Here is a 17,535-nt window from a genome sequence, read left to right as displayed (position 1 = left end):
AGGTTCAAGTTAAACTTAAAACAACAACTATAGCAACAAACCTCTGCCAAATAGTATTTTTTTTTTCCTGAAGTGAGAAAACATGTTGCATTCTCATGGATAACATATAAAGGGAGCAGCTGCCCCTTGTTCCCATGACCTCTTCATAATCTTTGATTTTGCAGTAAGTGTGTACTGAACTAACAGCTCGCGTACATTGTGTTCCCACATGTTTGTTTACCACCTGTTTATCTTTATATCTCTTGTGAAGAGCTGTCTTGTTCAAAAATCTTTGCTCAATTTTTAATGGGAATGATTCTTTCCTGACTGTTGGATTCATTCTTACATACTCTGGATCTAGTCACTTATCAAATATGTGACAAATACTTAATAATATACACTCCCTGTCTCATGTTTTTCTTCTTATTTTTAATAACTTAAAAAAATCCAGATGTTGTGGGAAAAGGGAATATTTGCTCACTGCTGATGGAACTACACGTCTATACAGCCACTATAGAAAGCAGTGTCAAGTCCTTGGGAAGCTGGGAATAGATTTACCTGAAGATCCAGCTTGACCACTCATGGTCATACACCCAAAGGACTCTACATCCTACTAGAGAGACAATGTCTCAACCATGTTCATTACCCCTGTATTCATAATAGCCAGAGATTGGAAACAGCTTAGATGTTCCACAACAGATGGATGAATAAAGAAAATGTGCTGCATTTACATACTGGAGTATTACTCAGCTGCTAAAACCATCATGAGATTCATAGGTAAATAGATAGATCTAGAAAAAAAAATAATCCTGACCCAAAGAGACAAGACATATGGTATCTATTCACTTACCTGTGGATGTTAGCTCTTAAGTCTTCAATAAGCAGGCTACAACCTGTATGACCACAGAGGTTAGGTATAATGTAAGGGACTGGGGATGGGCAAAGCATCTCTCTAGGAAAGGGAAATAGCTTGACAGTTATAGTTGGAATTGGGGTCAGGGGGAAGCGGAACAGGAAGATCTAAAGAGGAAAGGAAGGAAACAGATGGGTAAGAGAGAAAATATGGAAAGGAACAGCTAAACTTAAGGGCCATTTGCAGTGTCTTAAGAAAAATTAATACAGTAGAAGTTTCTTAAAAGACATACAAACATGAAAGAAGTCTAAATTGGAATCGCTAAATAACAGGGGATACAAAGCCCCAATTAAATATCTCTTGTCACCAAATGAAACCTCCAGGGCTGGGGAATGGGTTATATCTAATCAAATTCTTGCCAAAAATGGTCCCATGGGAAACCCCAAATAACCCAGGCTGTTAACAATGTTATTGGTTATTCTCAACAAACTGATGATAAGGCCCTATAAAGTAAAGACAACAACTACAGAACTTTTTCTATGGAAAAGTAGAATTGGTAACTACATAGAGCCTTCACCACCCACTGTCTAGTAGGGTCTTTCTCTTAGAAATGTTATATTATAGTTAAGAGTCTTTTTCATTTATTTTCATAAACCATTTAAGTTTTCACATGCTCGCCTAGGTAGCTTCAGCCATCAACCTGACACAGCTTAAAGTTCTCAAGGGAGTTTCAATTGGGGAAATTGCCTTGCTCAGATTGGCCTCTGAGCATGTTTGTGGGACATTTTCTTAATTGTTAAATGATATAGCAGGGCCTTGCCCACTGTGGGTGATGCCATCCCTAGGCAAGGAGGCCAGGGCTGTGTAAGACTGGCAGCTGAAAGTGGCTCCCGGAAAAGCTGTGGAACAATGTTCCTTCATTGTTTCTATGTCAGGCTCCTGCCTTGAGTGCTGCCTTTGGTAATGGACTGTACCCTGAGAGATGAGACAAATCCTCTCTTCCTCTATGTTGTTATTGGTCAGAGCGTTTTATCACAGCAAGAGAAAACAAACTCATGGTGTGAGGTATAGATAAATATTCTTCTTTTTAAAGAAGACACCTAATTTTCCAATAATAATTCTTGAAAATACTTTGTTTTCTCACTGAAATGCATCTCTGTTTGAAATCAATTAGCCACATTGTGTGTGGGCTTATTTCTGTATCCTGTATTTTATTCTACTGGTATGTTTATCTTTACACTGATACAAAGGCCTTATGATACTGTGACTTTAGAATAAGTCATTGCTATAAGCAGAGCAACTGAAACTTTTCAAAGTGTTTTTTTTTTTCCTTTTTAATTGTGCGTCCTATGGGTTTGAGAATCAGTTTGCTAATTTCTACAAAGGCCTGCTAGAATTTGACTCAATATCCAAAATTATTATCACTCTGATTCTTGGTTCTTTGATGACATGGCTTTACCCAAGGCTGAGTCACATCATTTTTTTTTCAGCTCAAAAATAACCTCCTCAGAGGGTATGCTATGCAATTTAAATTATTATTCCTCACTTCTCCATTTCAAACATTTTACTTGATTGACTTCAAGCATTAACTGTCATCTGAGATTAGCAGTGTCTGCCTGTTTACAAAGTTGCTCATCTGTCTTTCCAAACTGAGAAATCTAAGTTATAGTAGACTTCACTTTTCTTTCTCTATTTGTATCCACAAAGCCAAAAAGTACCTTGGACAAACAAACAGTAAATATTTATCAAATGAATCATCAACTATTTGGCAAACACATCTCTCAGTGAAGACTGAACTGGTATGGGGACACATAATGCTAATCTGAACAAAGTTAACTTATTCCCAGTGAGGTATTCCTCTGTGAAGGTTTGGGGGACTTGAATGTCACTAAGAGATGCAGTTCTCTGGAAGGTTGCCAGTGGTGTTTGCTGAGGTATATATGACACTCCAGAAACAGGCAACTTTAAAAGCCACTCAACTCATTATCTATGCATCATTAATTAAAAGGGATCCTGTAAGCCACCTGTGATGGCAACACACCTTTAATCCCAGCACTTGGGAGGCTGAGGCAGAAGGATCTCTGGTCTATGGAGTGAGTTCTGGGACAGCCAAAACTACAAAGAGAAACCCTATCTTGAAAAACCAAAACAAACCAAGCAACCAAGCAACCAAGCAACCAACTAAGCAACCAACCAACTAAGCAACCAACCAACTAAGCAACCAACCAACTAAGCAACCAACCAACTAAGCAACCAACCAATCAACCAGGTAAAAGGCAATGGCTGGGGATTGGGGGTGCATGAATATCAAGTTAGCATTACTTCTGTTATCTTTTGGGAAGGGAATAAATTAGAACAAATATAAATTTTCTACAAACATTTGCTGGCGAGGATGTGGAGAAAGAGGAACACTCTTCCATTTTTGGTGGGATTGCAAGCTTGTACAACCACTCAGGAAATCAGTCTGGCAGTTCCTCAGAAAATTGGACATAGTTTTACCAGAGGATCCTGCAATACCTCTTCTGGGCATATATCCAGAAGATGTTCCAACCAGTAAGAAGGACACATGCTCCACTATGTTCATAGCAGCCTTATTTATAATAGGCAGAAGCTGGAAAGAACCCAGATGCCCCTCAACAGAGGAATGGATACAGAAAATGTGGTACATTTACACAATGGAGTACTACTCAGCTATTAAAAGGAATGAATTTATGAAATTTCTAGGCAAATGGATGGACCTGGAGGGCATCATCCTGAGTGAGGTAACCCAATCACAAAGGAACTCACACAATATGTACTCATTGATAAGTGGATATTAGCCCAGAAACTTAGGATACCCAAGATATAAGATACAATTTGCTAAACACTTGGAACTCAAGAAGAACGAAGATCAAAGTGTGGACACTTTGCCCCTTCTTAGAACTGGGAACAAAATACCCATGGAAGGAGTTACAGAGACACAGTTTGGAGCTGTGACGAAAGGATGGACCATCTAGTGATTGCCATATGCAGGGATCCATCCCATAATCAGCTTCCAAATGCTGACACCATTGCATACACTAGCAAGATTTTGCTGAAAGGACCCAGATATAGCTGTCTCTTGTGAGACTATGCCAGGGCATAGCAAACACAGAAGTGGATGCTCACAGTCAGCTATTGGATGGATCACATGGCCCCTAATGGAGGAGCTAGAGAAAGTACCCAAGGAGCTAAAGGGATCTGCAACCTTATAGGTGGAACAACATTATGATCTAACCAGTACCCCGGAGCTCTTGACTCTAGCTGCATATGTATCAAAAGATGGCCTAGTCGGCCATCACTGGAAAGAGAGGCCCATTGGTCATGCAAACTTTATATGCCCCAGTACAGGGGAACGCCAGGGCCAAAAAGTGGGAGTGGGTGGGTAGGGGAGTGGGGGGGGAGGGTATGGGGAACTTTTGGGATAGCATTGGAAATGTAAATGAGGAAAATACCTAATAAAAATATTTAAAAAAATAAAATAAAGATAAACGGAAGAAAGCTTCAGAGGAAGAAAAAGCATAGGTATTTCAAAAACAATACTTAATTTAATGATGAATTAGCTATAGTTCCGCCAGAGACAACAATTAGTCTGTATTGTTTTATTGTGCATGTTTAAAGTAAGAACTAAGAAAATCTGTTTATTGAGTCTAATCCATGACTCAAATGCATGAGCCTGGAAAGCTCGTGCAGTACAACTGTAAAGCCCAGGGGTTATGTGGAGATCTCTAGTTCCACACAAGGAGAATTTTTATCCACTGAGCTGTTTCTCTCGCTCAGAAGCTTTGTTCAACCCATCCAACCCACCAAATTTGGATGGGCATGGGCTACAAGTTAGGAATTGGGCTAAGTGATGAAGAAATATAGAAAGATCCCCAAACTTTCCAAGAAGTCACAGGGTTTATCATCTTTATATCTGTAAGGGAAGCCCACAACAGAAGAGTCATAAATCATGAAAATAATGATTCCCCTCTCCCCTCATTTCTGCTTCTGTGTTCTGTGGTTTTAGAGTGGCCCTCATTCAATATTTAAGCCTTGAGGTCACAGTGGGCTTAGCTTTCTCCTCGCTCAGCCCCGTGACTCACAGGTAGCATCTATGGATCTCGTATTCTATTATTAGCCTCTTTAAACCTAATTATTCTAAGAAACACTTTCTACTGGCAACATGATAATCACGTTTAAATATAACTCTCCCTTATCAATCTCCATCTCCCGATTTTCATAACCAAGTTTCTGTTTGTTTAGATGTGATGATTTCTTTCTTTAAGTTAAGCCACATTTTAATGGTCCTAGTTGATTTTAACTTGTAAAGTAGGTGTGTGTGTGTTTGTGTATGTGTGTGTGTCCCTGTCTGTCTGTCCATCCATCTATCTATCTGTCCATATGTCTGTCTGTCTAAAGCATGTAGCTCTTTGAGTGAAGATCACTTGCTAGCCTAGTTGGATATCTTCTTTCCCCCAATTCTGTCTGCAGTGTTCAGGGTTTCTAGACGTACAGTGTCAGGATTAGAACAACTCCCAATTCATGGTTATGCAATTATAGCAGGGATGGTGACTGAATGCTTCCTATGTACAAAGAACATGGCAGCATGCATACTCTCCTTGATATCTGCATCACACATGTAAGGTAATCTCTACCTTCTATTTCTTCATTTTAACAAAAAGTCTCAGGCAGGCTAAGTAAATTGTTCCAATTTTATCATTAAGTAAAGGAAAAAGGACCATGCCTCGACTTCATCTCTCTACTCACAGCTGATGCATTTAGCTACTGTATTAATGTAAAATACATTTTAAGCTAGAAAAAAATACTAAGATTAAAAAAGAATCATTTTCTATATCCTATGTGACCCTATTTTCCCAGTCTTTCAGTAAATTGGGGCAATAAGTCTGCAATTGTTCATTATCTATTTTCATACGCATGTCTGATTTTTTTAAAATAAGTCATTTGTAGAAAATGTCTGCCTCTGTGGAGTTGGATTTGTTGATATAAACCTATAGCTGACCTTTCAGTTATTTTTTTAATTTTGACCATAGGTCATTCATTCAATTTCATTTTTGTAGGTTCTGAAGAATAAGGAGTTTGTGAGTTAATATATAATATAAAATGTCAATATAATATGAAATATAGGCTTAATTTTCACAGCAAACCTTTGTTTAAATTACTTTTCTCTTTCTCTTTTGTTCTTCTTTCAAACTGTAATAAAAATGAACATTAGTATAAATATGATTCTCTAAAACATTTCTTACTCGTAGGTTTCTATCCCATTCTTCTGTAGGACTATTTTTTCTGTTCAGTCATTCATTATATAACTGCTATAATCAAATGCCCAACTTTCATGGTAAGTGGTTATCCAGTTTTCCAAATAACTTGTTCTAATGCTAGAATTTAGGATAGATCTGCATGCATGTGCAGATTCAAGAAAAAATAATTAACCAATCCAATTTCTCAAAATAAGTAATTAAAAAAAAATCTCTACATTCCCCCTCATTTTGGTTGAGCAATTGAACTTTATTTTTGATATTAGCTGTTGACATCTCCCGCCTCCATAGCTTCGGGGATTAGTATTTGCTTTATTGATTTCTTGTCTTCCTAGAAGGGACAATGAATGTTTTGGACCTATTGCTTTTCCCGTCTTTGGTGGGCAAATCACAGTTCCTCCAGTCTGTTTATTGAATTTGCCTTCATGGTCAATACAGATGGCTGTAATCAAATCAATTCTGGAACAAGCTGCACTGAATTCTGAAAGCCCATATGAACGGATCAGCCTAAAGATGACGGAATCTATGCAGCTGCCAGATAATTATTTTGATGCACAAAAATGAAAAAAAATGCTTTAATTAATTTACCAGGAGGGAAGAGACTACATCAAAAAGACTAAAATTAAAAATATAACCAAGGGCATTAAAATCCCTAAAGGGTTAGGCCTGAGGGAGAGATTTCTAAAGGATGCCCAAATGACTTCATGCAGACCTAAAGATCTAGTTAATGAGTGGTTGCTAAATAGGACAAATGCAGTTCATTATCCTTTTAGAAGGACATGAATTATAGATAATTATAGGTAAACTATCACTGCGATCTGAAATGAGATGGAGATGACACGTTGGGCCTTTGTTTTCTCCCACAATAACACTGAGCATCCACTAAGTTCAGATTTGCAAGTGAATATAAAAAGTAGACCAAAATCCAGTGTAACAAAACCAAATGGGGCACCTACAATCTGCTTGCAGGATAATCTTGCTTGGTTTGCATATTTACAAATCTCTTTCCTAATAAAAGAAAGCTAGAGAAAAGTAAAGAGGCTCACATCCACCTGTTTTGCAGAATTTAAGCAGGCAATACATTGTTTTGAGAATAGAGTTGTGGTAAGGTGGAGAGAGTACATAGAGGGGAGGATTGCTTGTTCTTCCTATGGAATATCCTTGGTCTGGTTTGGTGGTGAGATAGAGCTTGCCTGTCCAAATTTTAGACACCAGTCTGATGTGGACGCAAAGACTGGGAAAACAATACAAGTGCTATTTGATGATGAGATGACTCCACTAGATTTCAACAGAGCCATAGAACAGAAACACACAGGTACACAAGAAGGCTTGTTGGGTGTTGTGCTACCTGATTTGGGAGGTTAAAAATGTCGGTGATAGGCCAATGGCAAGCTGAGGAGCCAACAAAGCTGGCAGTGTGATTTAGTTTGAACACAGATGTCCAAGGAAGGAGAACAGATGGTTTATGCCCTAAAGTCCAAATGTGGAAGAACTATCAGGTCCGATGTCCAAAGGCAAGTGTAGATGGACTTCTCAGCTCAAGAGAGAATGAATTAGCCCTTTCTCCTTCTCCTTCACTTTTTCCTGGATCTGCAATAGAATGTATGACACCTATTTCACTGATAAGAACAGAGCTTATTAATCTGCTGATCAAATGCTAATCTCTTCTAGAAGCACACATACAACTAAAAACAATAGCTCAACATTTATCCAGTCATCTAGTAGTCCAACCAAACTGACACAGGAAATTAACTACCATGGCAGACCACCCACAAAAATCCAGGAAAAACTGTTTTCTTTCAATGTACGACTTATCCCCCCTATAGTAAGAAAACACTGAACAATAATTATCTACTCATGTGGATACCTCTTAGGATATGGAAAATATGTCATGAGAAATCCTATTATTTGCCATTCACTCACTCATTCATTCAAAACCATATGTATTGCAAGTAAATACATATTTACTCACTCACTAGATCATTAAAAACAATTTGGTATATATTATAAACCAGGAATCAAGGGAATTGAAAAGACCTGTTTTTCCTTTATGGCGTTTAAAACTCGTGAGAAAAAATAAAGACAAATTTTTATGTGCACACTCAGGTGGGAATTAACACAAAGGCGCATACATACATACATACATACACACACACACACACACACTCCATATGAAAATCAACAACAACACTAAAATTCATATAAATACAATTATAGATGTTTGATATCATATATGGAAGCTGCACAGTATAGTATAATAAAGGGCATATACCCATCATAGGGCATTAGAGAGAGCCGGCAGGGTGCATGAGGTTCATCAAGTTGTATTTGAAAATGAGGACATGTTATAACTAGTCCAAGAGAAGCAGGAGGAGCCCACCAGACTCCTTGACTCTGGGTGGGAGCCAGGTGCAATGAAAGCTTTTCCTGGGAGCCAGGGAGAAGGAGCCTGGGGCACACACACTCTAGCTCCTCTTGCTGTCTCAAACTTTAAGGAGACAGTCAAACACATTTAAAGATGGAGATTTTTCTCTTTCTGACGAGAGTCTGGTATAGATTTATCCTGCTGCAGAGAGATTCCAAATGTGAAAATGGTTTTTTTTTTTTCCTCCCAGAATACATGATATGCTGGTTGGTTGTATGGCAAAAGACTTGCTTGAAGTACAAGGGAATTTTACCAATTAAAAAAAAAAGATACCTAGGGTTTAACTTCTTGAGTTCTTTATATATTTTGGATATTCGTCCTCTGTCAGATGTAGGGTTGTTAGTGAAGATCTTTTCCCTAGTCTGCCGTTTTACCCTTTTGATGGTGTCCTTTGCCTTACAGAAACTTTTCAATTTCATGATGTCCCATTTATCAATTGCTGATCTTAGAGCCTGAGCCACTTGGTATTCTATTCAGGAAATTGTCTCCTGTATCAATTCGTTCAAGACTGTTTCTCACTTTCTTTTCTACCAGGTTTAGTGTATCTGGTTTTATGTGGAGGTCCTTGATCCACTTGAGCTTTGTGCAGGATGATAAATATGGATCTATTTGTATTCTTCTACATGTAGACATCCAGTTAGACTAGCACCATTTGTTGAAGAAACTTTCTTTTTTTCCCATTGTATGGTTTTGGCTTCTTTGTTGAAAATCAAGTATCCATAGGTGTGTGAGTTAATTTCTGGATCTTCGATTCTCTTGCATTGTCCAACCTGTGTGTTTCTTTACCAGTACCATGCACTTTTTGTTACTACTGCTCTGCAGAACAGCTTGAGATCTGGGATAGTGAATCCTCCAGAGTTCAGTATTGTTTTAGCTGCCTTGAGTTTTGTTTTTTGTTTTTCAAATGAAGTTGAGAATTGTTCTTTCAAGGTTTGTTAAAGAATTGGGTTGGGATTTGGATGGGGATTGCATTGAGTCTGCAGATTGCTTTTGGTAAGATGGCCATTTTCACTATGTTAATCCTATGGATCCATGAGCATGGGAGATCTTTCCATCTTCTAATATCTTTATCAGTTTCTTTCTTCAGAGTCTTGAAGCTCTTATCATACAGATCTTTTACGTGCTTGGCTAGAGCTACACCTGGGTAGTTTATGTTATTTGTGGCTATTGTAAAGAGTTTTGTTTCTTTCTCTGCCTGTTTATCATTTGTATAGAGAAGGGCTATTGATTTCTTTGAGTTAATTTTATTTCCAGCCACTTTGCTGAAGTTGTTTATCAGCTGTAGGAGTTCTCTGGTAGAATTTGGGGGATCACTTATGTATACTGTCATATCATCTATGAATAACGGTATCTTGACTTCTTTCCAATTTGTATTCCCTCAATCTCCTGTTGTTATCTTAATGCTCTAGCTAGAACTTCAAGAATTATATTGAATAGATAGGGAGAGAGTAGGCAGCCTTGTCTTGTCCCTGATTTTAATGGAATTGCTTTAAGTTTCTCTCCATTTAATTTTCCATTGGCTGTTGACTTGCTATATATATATTTTTATTATGTTTTTGTATATGCTTTGAATCATGGATCTCTCCAAGACTTTTAACATGAAAAACATGGGTGTTGGGTTTTGTCAAAGGCTTTCATAACATCTGAGATGATCATGTGATTTTTGTCTTTCAGTTTGTTTATATAGTGGATTATGTTGATGTATTTTCATATATTGTACCATCCCTGTATCCCTGGGATGAAGCCTACTTGATTGTGGTGATTGATGTGTTCTTGCATTCAATTTGCAAGAATTTTATTGCATATTTTTGTGCCAATGTTCATAAGTGAAAATGGTCTGAAGTTCTCTTTTTCTTGTTGAGTCTTTGTGTGGTTTAGGTATCAGGGTAACTGTGGCATCATAAAATTAGATAGTGTTCCTTCTGAATCTATTTTGTGGAATAGTTTGAAGAATATTGGTATTAGCTCTTTGTTGAAAGCTCGATAGAATTCCCTGCTAAAACCATCTGGCCCTGGGCTTTTTTTTGGGGGGGGGGGTTTTAATGATTGCTTCTATTTGCTTAGGGGCTATGGGACTCTTTAGTTTATCTGCTCTTGATTTAACTTTGATATATGGTATCTGTCTAGAAATTCATCAATTTCATTTAGATTTTTCCAGTTTTGTGGAGTACAGGCTTTTGAAGTAATAACTAACGATATTTTTGGATTTCCTCAGTTTCTGTTGTTATATCTCCTGTTTCATTTCTGGTTTTGTTAATTTGGGTACTGTCCTTATGCCTTTTTATTAGTTTAGCTAAGAGTTGGTCTATCTTGATTTTCTAAAAAACAAAACAAAACAAAACAAAACAAAACAAAACAAACAAAAAAACAGCTCATGTTGATTCTTTGTATTGTTCTCTTTGTTTCTATTTGATTGTTTCATCCCTGAGTTGAAGTTAAACTCTAACAAACCAAATAACCCAATTAAAAATGGGGCACACAACTAAACAGAGAATTCTCAACGGAGGAATCTCAAATGGCTGAGAAGCACGTAAAGAAATGTTCAACATCCTTAGTCATCAGGGAGATGCAAACCAAAATGACTCTGAGAGTCTACCTTACACCAGTTAGAATGGCTAAAATTAAAAAAAAAACTCAAGTGACATCAGATGCTGGTGAGGATGTGAAGAAAGAGGAACATTCCTCCATTGCTGGTGGGAGTGAAAATTTGTACAACCACTCTGGAAATCAATCTGCCATTTTCTCAGAAAATTGGAAATAGTTCTACATGAAGACCCAGCTATACCACTCCTGGGCATATACCCAAAATATGCCTCACCATACCCCGGGGACATGTGCTCCACTGCATTCACAGCAGCTATTCATAATAGCCCCAAACTGGAAACAACTCAGATGTCCTGCAACAGAAGAATGGATACAGAAAATGTGGTTCATTTATACCATGGAGTACTCTACAGCCATTAAAAACAAGGACACTGTGAACTTTGCAGGCAAATGGATGGAACTAGAAAATACCCTGAGTGATGTAACCCAGACCCAAAAGGACAGGCATGGTATGTACTTACTGATAAGGGGATATTAGCCATAAAGAACAATACCCATGATATACTCCACAGACCCAAAGAAGTTAAACCAAAAGTAAGGCGCAAGCAAGGATGCTTCAATTACACTTACATGAGGAGACAAAATAGTCATAGGAGGAAGAGGGAGGGAGGGTGGGAAAGAGGAGACCAATAGAAGAGCAGGAGAGGAAGGGGAGTCAGGATCAGGTGCTGGGAGAAAGAGGGCAGAGGCCCAGTGGGAGGCTCCCAGGAGTCAATGTGGGTGACTTTTGCTGAGATATCTAACAACAGGGACATGGAACCTGTAGATGCCACCTCCTGTAGGCAGGACCCCCAGGGGAACGATAGGGACACCAATCCACCCACTAAACTTTTGACCCCAAATTTGTCCCATCTAAAAGAAATGCAGGGCTGGAGCAGAGACTGAAGGCAAGGGCTACCAATAACCAGGCCAAACTCAAAACCCATCCCATGGGCAAACACCAACCCCTGATACTAGTAATGATATTTCGTTATGCTTGTAGATGGGAGCCTAGCATAACTGTCCTCTGAGTGGCTATACCCAGCAGTGGATGGCAACAGAAGCAGATACTTGCAGCCAAACATCTCACAGAAGTCAGAGATACCTATGTGAGAGTTTCAGGAAGGATTGAAGGCACAGAAGTTGATAAGAACTTCACAGAAAGACCAACAGAGTCAACAAACCTGGTCCTTGGGAGCTCTCAGTATCTGAGCAGCCATCCAAAGAACATACACGGGCTTATACAAGTCCCCTGGCACATATGTAGCAGACAGGCAGCTCAGTCTTCATGGCTGCCCTGTGAGAGAGGATGCGCCTAATCTGGCAGAGACTTTATGTGCCAGGGTCTGGGGGTCCCAACCTCTCAGAAGAGAAGGGGAAGGAGAATGGGTGGAAGGGACTCAGTGAGGGGGACAGGAAGGGGGAGCAGCATTTGGGATGTGAATTAATTAATTAATTTAAAAAATATAGGGAATGCTTCATGGATTTGCACATCAGCCTTGTGCAGATGTCATGCTACCATGCCAATATTAGTATATGCACTACCAAACTGAGCACATAATGTTACAGGCTACCTTATAAGCACTCTGTGGTCATACACATCACCACTGTTTTATTTATTATTTATTTATGATACTGGATCTCAATGTGTAGCCCTGGCTGCCATGGAACTCACTGTGTAGACCAGGCTGGTCTGGAACCCACAGAGTTCTGCCTTTATCTGCCTCCTAAATGCTAGGATGAAGTGTGCCACCATATCCAGCAGATTTTTACCAATGCTTTTTTTTTTTAAATCAAAATAGTAAATGTCTTGGCCCATTGAATCATGAAGCTATTTACTCTAGTGTATGTTACATACTCTCCTCCCAAGAACCATACAAAAAAGTACACATGGTTTGCCTTTCAATGAAACTAACACCCTTACCATTTAATTGTCCTTAGCTGCTAATGCCAAGAGGGTTCAATTAAAGCAAATTACTTTGTATAGTTGAAAGACTGATTCTCTTTTAAAGTAGTCTTCAGAAGTCAATAGTGGTCACAGGCTTAAAGATTTTGGGGCAGGGTACTTATGGGGATTCATAAAACAGTGATATGCTAGGTATATGAATGGCTGCATTCACTTCAAAGAAAACAGCATCCTGGAAGAATCTTTGTGATAGTTTGTATATGCTTGCACTATTAGAAGGTATGGCCTTTCTGGAGTAGGTGTGGCCTTATTGGAGTAGATGTGTCACTGTGGACATGAGCTTTAAGACGCTCATTCTAGCAGCCAGTATTCTGCTAGCAGCCTTCAGATGAAGATGTAGAACTCTCACCTCCTCCTGCACCATGTCTGACTGGATGCTGCTATGCTCCCACCTTGACAATAATGGACTGAAGCCCTGAAACTGTGAGCCAACAATTAAATGTTGTCCTTATAAGAGTTGCTTTGGTCCTGGTGTCAGTTCACAGCAGTGAACTAAGACAATCTTTGTACTTCCTTTTGTTTAACAGTCATTATAGAATCATCTATTAATTAAACAAGAGCCTCGTTGCTAAGTAGCTTGAAGGACTAGTCTTAGCAACACCCTTGTGCCTTTTCTTGTCTTCCTCAAAGTATGAAATTGTGAACACAAACAGACCTACTTTTTCATTTACTTTTTGTTTACAAACTTATCAATAAAACATTCCATATAATCAAAGGCACACTGGAAGTAGAGATTACACTAGAAGATAGCTACAATCTTCTATTCAAGGCTGAAGAAACGGCTCAGTGGTTAAGAACATTGGCTGTTCTTGCAGGGGACCTGAGTTCAGTTACCACTTCCAACATCCAATAGCTCACAACCATCTTTGACTCCAGTTCTAGGGGATGCAGTGCCTTCTCTGTGCCATCACCAACACCAGCCATCCATGTGGTACACATACATAGATGCAGATACTCACACATACAAATAAAAGTAAACTTATCTTTAAAAGTGTCACATTTCATAAAGACTTAAAATATAATACCATGGGTGTTTTAGACAGTCACTTATATTCTCTTGGATAACTGGGTTCAAATATTGGCTTTTGTGTAATCTTCAAAAAGGTCACCTCATTAAGTAATCTTAGTAAGCACACAGACTTAGAATGATCTCATATGAATAAAAGTTACATAAAAGTTGTAAGTGGACTTTGTTTGTTCTTTATAAGTAGGAAGTGGCAATAAACTCTTACAGAGACATACCATAGGATACTTTACACCTCAGTTACTGCTGACATTGCAGTTAAAAATTGCATTGACATGAGGGAAGGTGTGTATACTATTGGGTATCATGCGAACGCATGAAAATCTAAAGTTATAAAACCCATTACAGATGACATGTGGGCTTCTTGTTAGGGGTCATCTTGTTGATTCCATCTTTCTTTTTCAAGGATGAAAACAACTTATTCTGGATATTTTCTTTGTCAACTTCTCATTTTAGGCTTTAGTAAGCCCCCTAATCAATCTAGGAATCACTATCTACTTCCATCTATTTGGAAAAACAAGGTGCTAAACCATTGGATTTTGACAGTGAAACAGACAACGCCATAGCTGTACACTCATATATGGTTTGTAACACATTTTCATATAGTAATACAATGATTTTACATAAATAATAAAAGAAAGCAGGAGGAGGGAGCCAGAGGTTGTGGAAGAACTTCTGAAGCATGCTGGGGGTTTTTCCTTAAGTTACTGTCCACATTTTTGGCATGTAAAATATAAGGACTTCCCATGCAGTGCTGACTCCTGGCTCCTCTATCTTCTCCTCTTCCTGCTTATTTCTCCTAGGTTTTGCCTCTTAGAGAGTGAGTTATGAGGGGGCTGATAATGCTATTTCTGTTGACAGCTTTACAAAGAGACTTGGTTGAAATGAAGTCTAACAATGATGGCTAAAAAAAAGGTATTCTTAGATTCTAAGGATAGACTTTTTCTGTGGCACCTTAGGCTCACACCTTCAGATTTCAGTTTTTCATAGTCTCTGAGTGGGGGCGGGGGGTAGACTTGATGCTCATCACTTATAATAGATGATATATTTACATAGACATTTCAGTTTGTTCATTTCTGAATCTGCTAGGAAGACATCTTGAATCTTTAGTAATGAACTCACATTGTGATATTCCATTAAACTGATTAATGTGTTCGTGGTATATGTTGTATTATTTCCTGATGATGATATTAGTCTCCAAGTATTTGATGTGTTTACCAAAGACTATTACTAAATTGTTGACAAAAAATGTGGAGAATTTAATAGTTTCAAAGTCCTGTTTACCCTATGGTCATGTCGAGTCTTATAGGACAAAGACTTAATTCTGAAAATAGTTATAGGAAAAAATAAAAATAGTTATATAGGAAAAATAGTTATAGGAAAAAATAAAAAACATTCAGTGTTTTTAAAAAGAGAAAGAATACAGAAACTCAGAATCATTGGAAATAGGGGAACAAGGTATTATGTGTCATCCAAATTCATGGGGAGTTAAACAGAATTCTGTACTTAATATCAGGAGTCAAACTTCTTTGAGGGAATACCCCTTGGATGTTATAGTCATGAAATCCTAAGAAGTCAAGAGAAGTTTCTAGAAATCAAAGCAGCCAAATTTTCGATCAGACCATTAAGAATCTCCCTGTCTAAATTCTGAGAGTATAATTTACTGGGCAGCTCCCATGTACTGTATGTACTGTAGAGTTATTTAGACTCCAGTAAGAGAGAATTCGCTCTTAGTGCAGTGAGCTTCTTTCATAGAAAGCCATGCGACTAATGCAATGTCCTTTTGTTGAGTTGAAATGTCCCCTTCCATTTCTATAATAGAAAAAGAATCACACTTTGGGGGGACTCCTTTCATACAGCATTTTGACATTACACACACATTTCAATTCTATGTGTGTGGTGATCATGTAATTTAATTTTTTTTTCCTTTTTTGGAGAGCATACTGGGAGAAAGCCAGGAAGAGAAGAAGGCATTAGCACTTTGATCCAGAATTTCCTTGACTTCTTCTCTATTACAGCTATTAAGGAAGCTGTTGATAAAATGGCTCTTTAACATATATCCTGCTATTGGTCTGTGTGCCTATCACTCGGCAGCCTCAGGAGGAGGGGTGAAGCGAGTGTGAAAACAACATTCACTTACTCGGGGCTCTCTAGGCATAATTGGATCAAACTGCACTGCTACTTCACTTTTACCCAAAAGAACCTCCTCCCTACTGGCAAGATGAGTACTCAGCAATAGTTTCTTGTATGTTTTGACAAGCCCTTGAAGCATTTACCCCTGAAACGTCTATGAACTGAACAATTCATAGAAGTATTTGAAGCCCTCCATGAAATCTTATAGGCTGAAAGTTTATTCTGATGGCTTTGTGTGACCCAGTGTTTCTGGATCATCCAGGTCCTCACCTACTGGATGCTATCTATGCAAAGCCATTTTAAAATGTTTACATAATTATCACCTACTCCAGTACAAGGACACCACTCCTGGTGATCTGGTCACGGTATTCTCCGTACAGTATAATTTTATAGACATTTTACATTTGATTGCCAACGAGGTCAATCAAACCTCTTTGCTCATTTTCACATTACTAACATTCAAGGCAAGTATCCTATGATCTGTTCTCATACAGCCGATTATTTTTTTAACCTCAAGGCAGGATTATATATATATATTTTTTTTCTACAGTAAATTTTGTCCTAATGATTTCTGTTTCGCCTCTGAAGCGCATTCTGCACCAGGACTTCATCCATCACAGCAGTGGTCCCTCCTCCCAGATGTGCAGCACACACCAGGTTCGAAGACCACAGTGTAGTGATCATCTGGGAACCATGCTCTGCTTTCTAACCTTTGTAACACTTTCCTGTGGAACGCTCTTTCCTATGGGGAACCACAGGACTAATACCTCATATAGCTCAGCAACAAGTCAAACCTGCTGTCTGTCTCTCGGACCTGCCTCCTGACAATTGGTTATCAGACAAACAGACGAACAAAATGATGAGTTTGTTTACCGACATCTACACATAGAGAGACATGTGTTTCTACATTAATTTTAAAAACCATTATTAGCTTTAAGGATGCATTAAATAGAACCACAGAAAATAGAATCAATGCAGCCATTGCATGCTGCATTTATTTATTTATTTATTTATTTATTTATTTATTTATTTATTTAATATGTATATCACAGATACATTTAAATTATCCTATTTGTCACTCTGTAATCTACTTCTCCTTGTGTATATGTGAACATATGTGTGCATATACAGCCAGGGGTCTATGTCAAGCATCTTCTTCAATCATTCTTCACATTAGTTTTTCAGACAAAGCCTCTCACTAAGCCTGGAAAGGGTCTTCTTATTTCTGCCATCTTGTTTCTGAGCTGGAGGTATGGCTCATATAGCTATCTGGATTTTTCCAAGTGGGTGCTATAG

The 17,535-nt window shown here is 38.3% G+C and overlaps 1 protein-coding gene and 1 pseudogene across 6 annotated transcripts in view; both read right to left on the bottom strand.

The window, feature by feature from the left end:
• Anks1b (ankyrin repeat and sterile alpha motif domain containing 1B) overlaps positions 1 to 17,535 on the bottom strand; it is a 1,085,844-nt gene that overhangs the window by 532,346 nt on the left and 535,963 nt on the right. The gene's annotated exons all lie outside the window — the stretch shown is intronic.
• Positions 12,579 to 12,673, bottom strand: LOC147002713 (U6 spliceosomal RNA; annotated as a pseudogene).

Source organism: Mus caroli, unplaced genomic scaffold (genome assembly GCF_978045245.1).
Source record: "Mus caroli unplaced genomic scaffold, Mus_caroli_1 scaffold_9, whole genome shotgun sequence".
NCBI lineage: Eukaryota > Metazoa > Chordata > Mammalia > Rodentia > Muridae > Mus > Mus caroli.
This window is presented reverse-complemented; position numbering and strand designations above follow the sequence as displayed.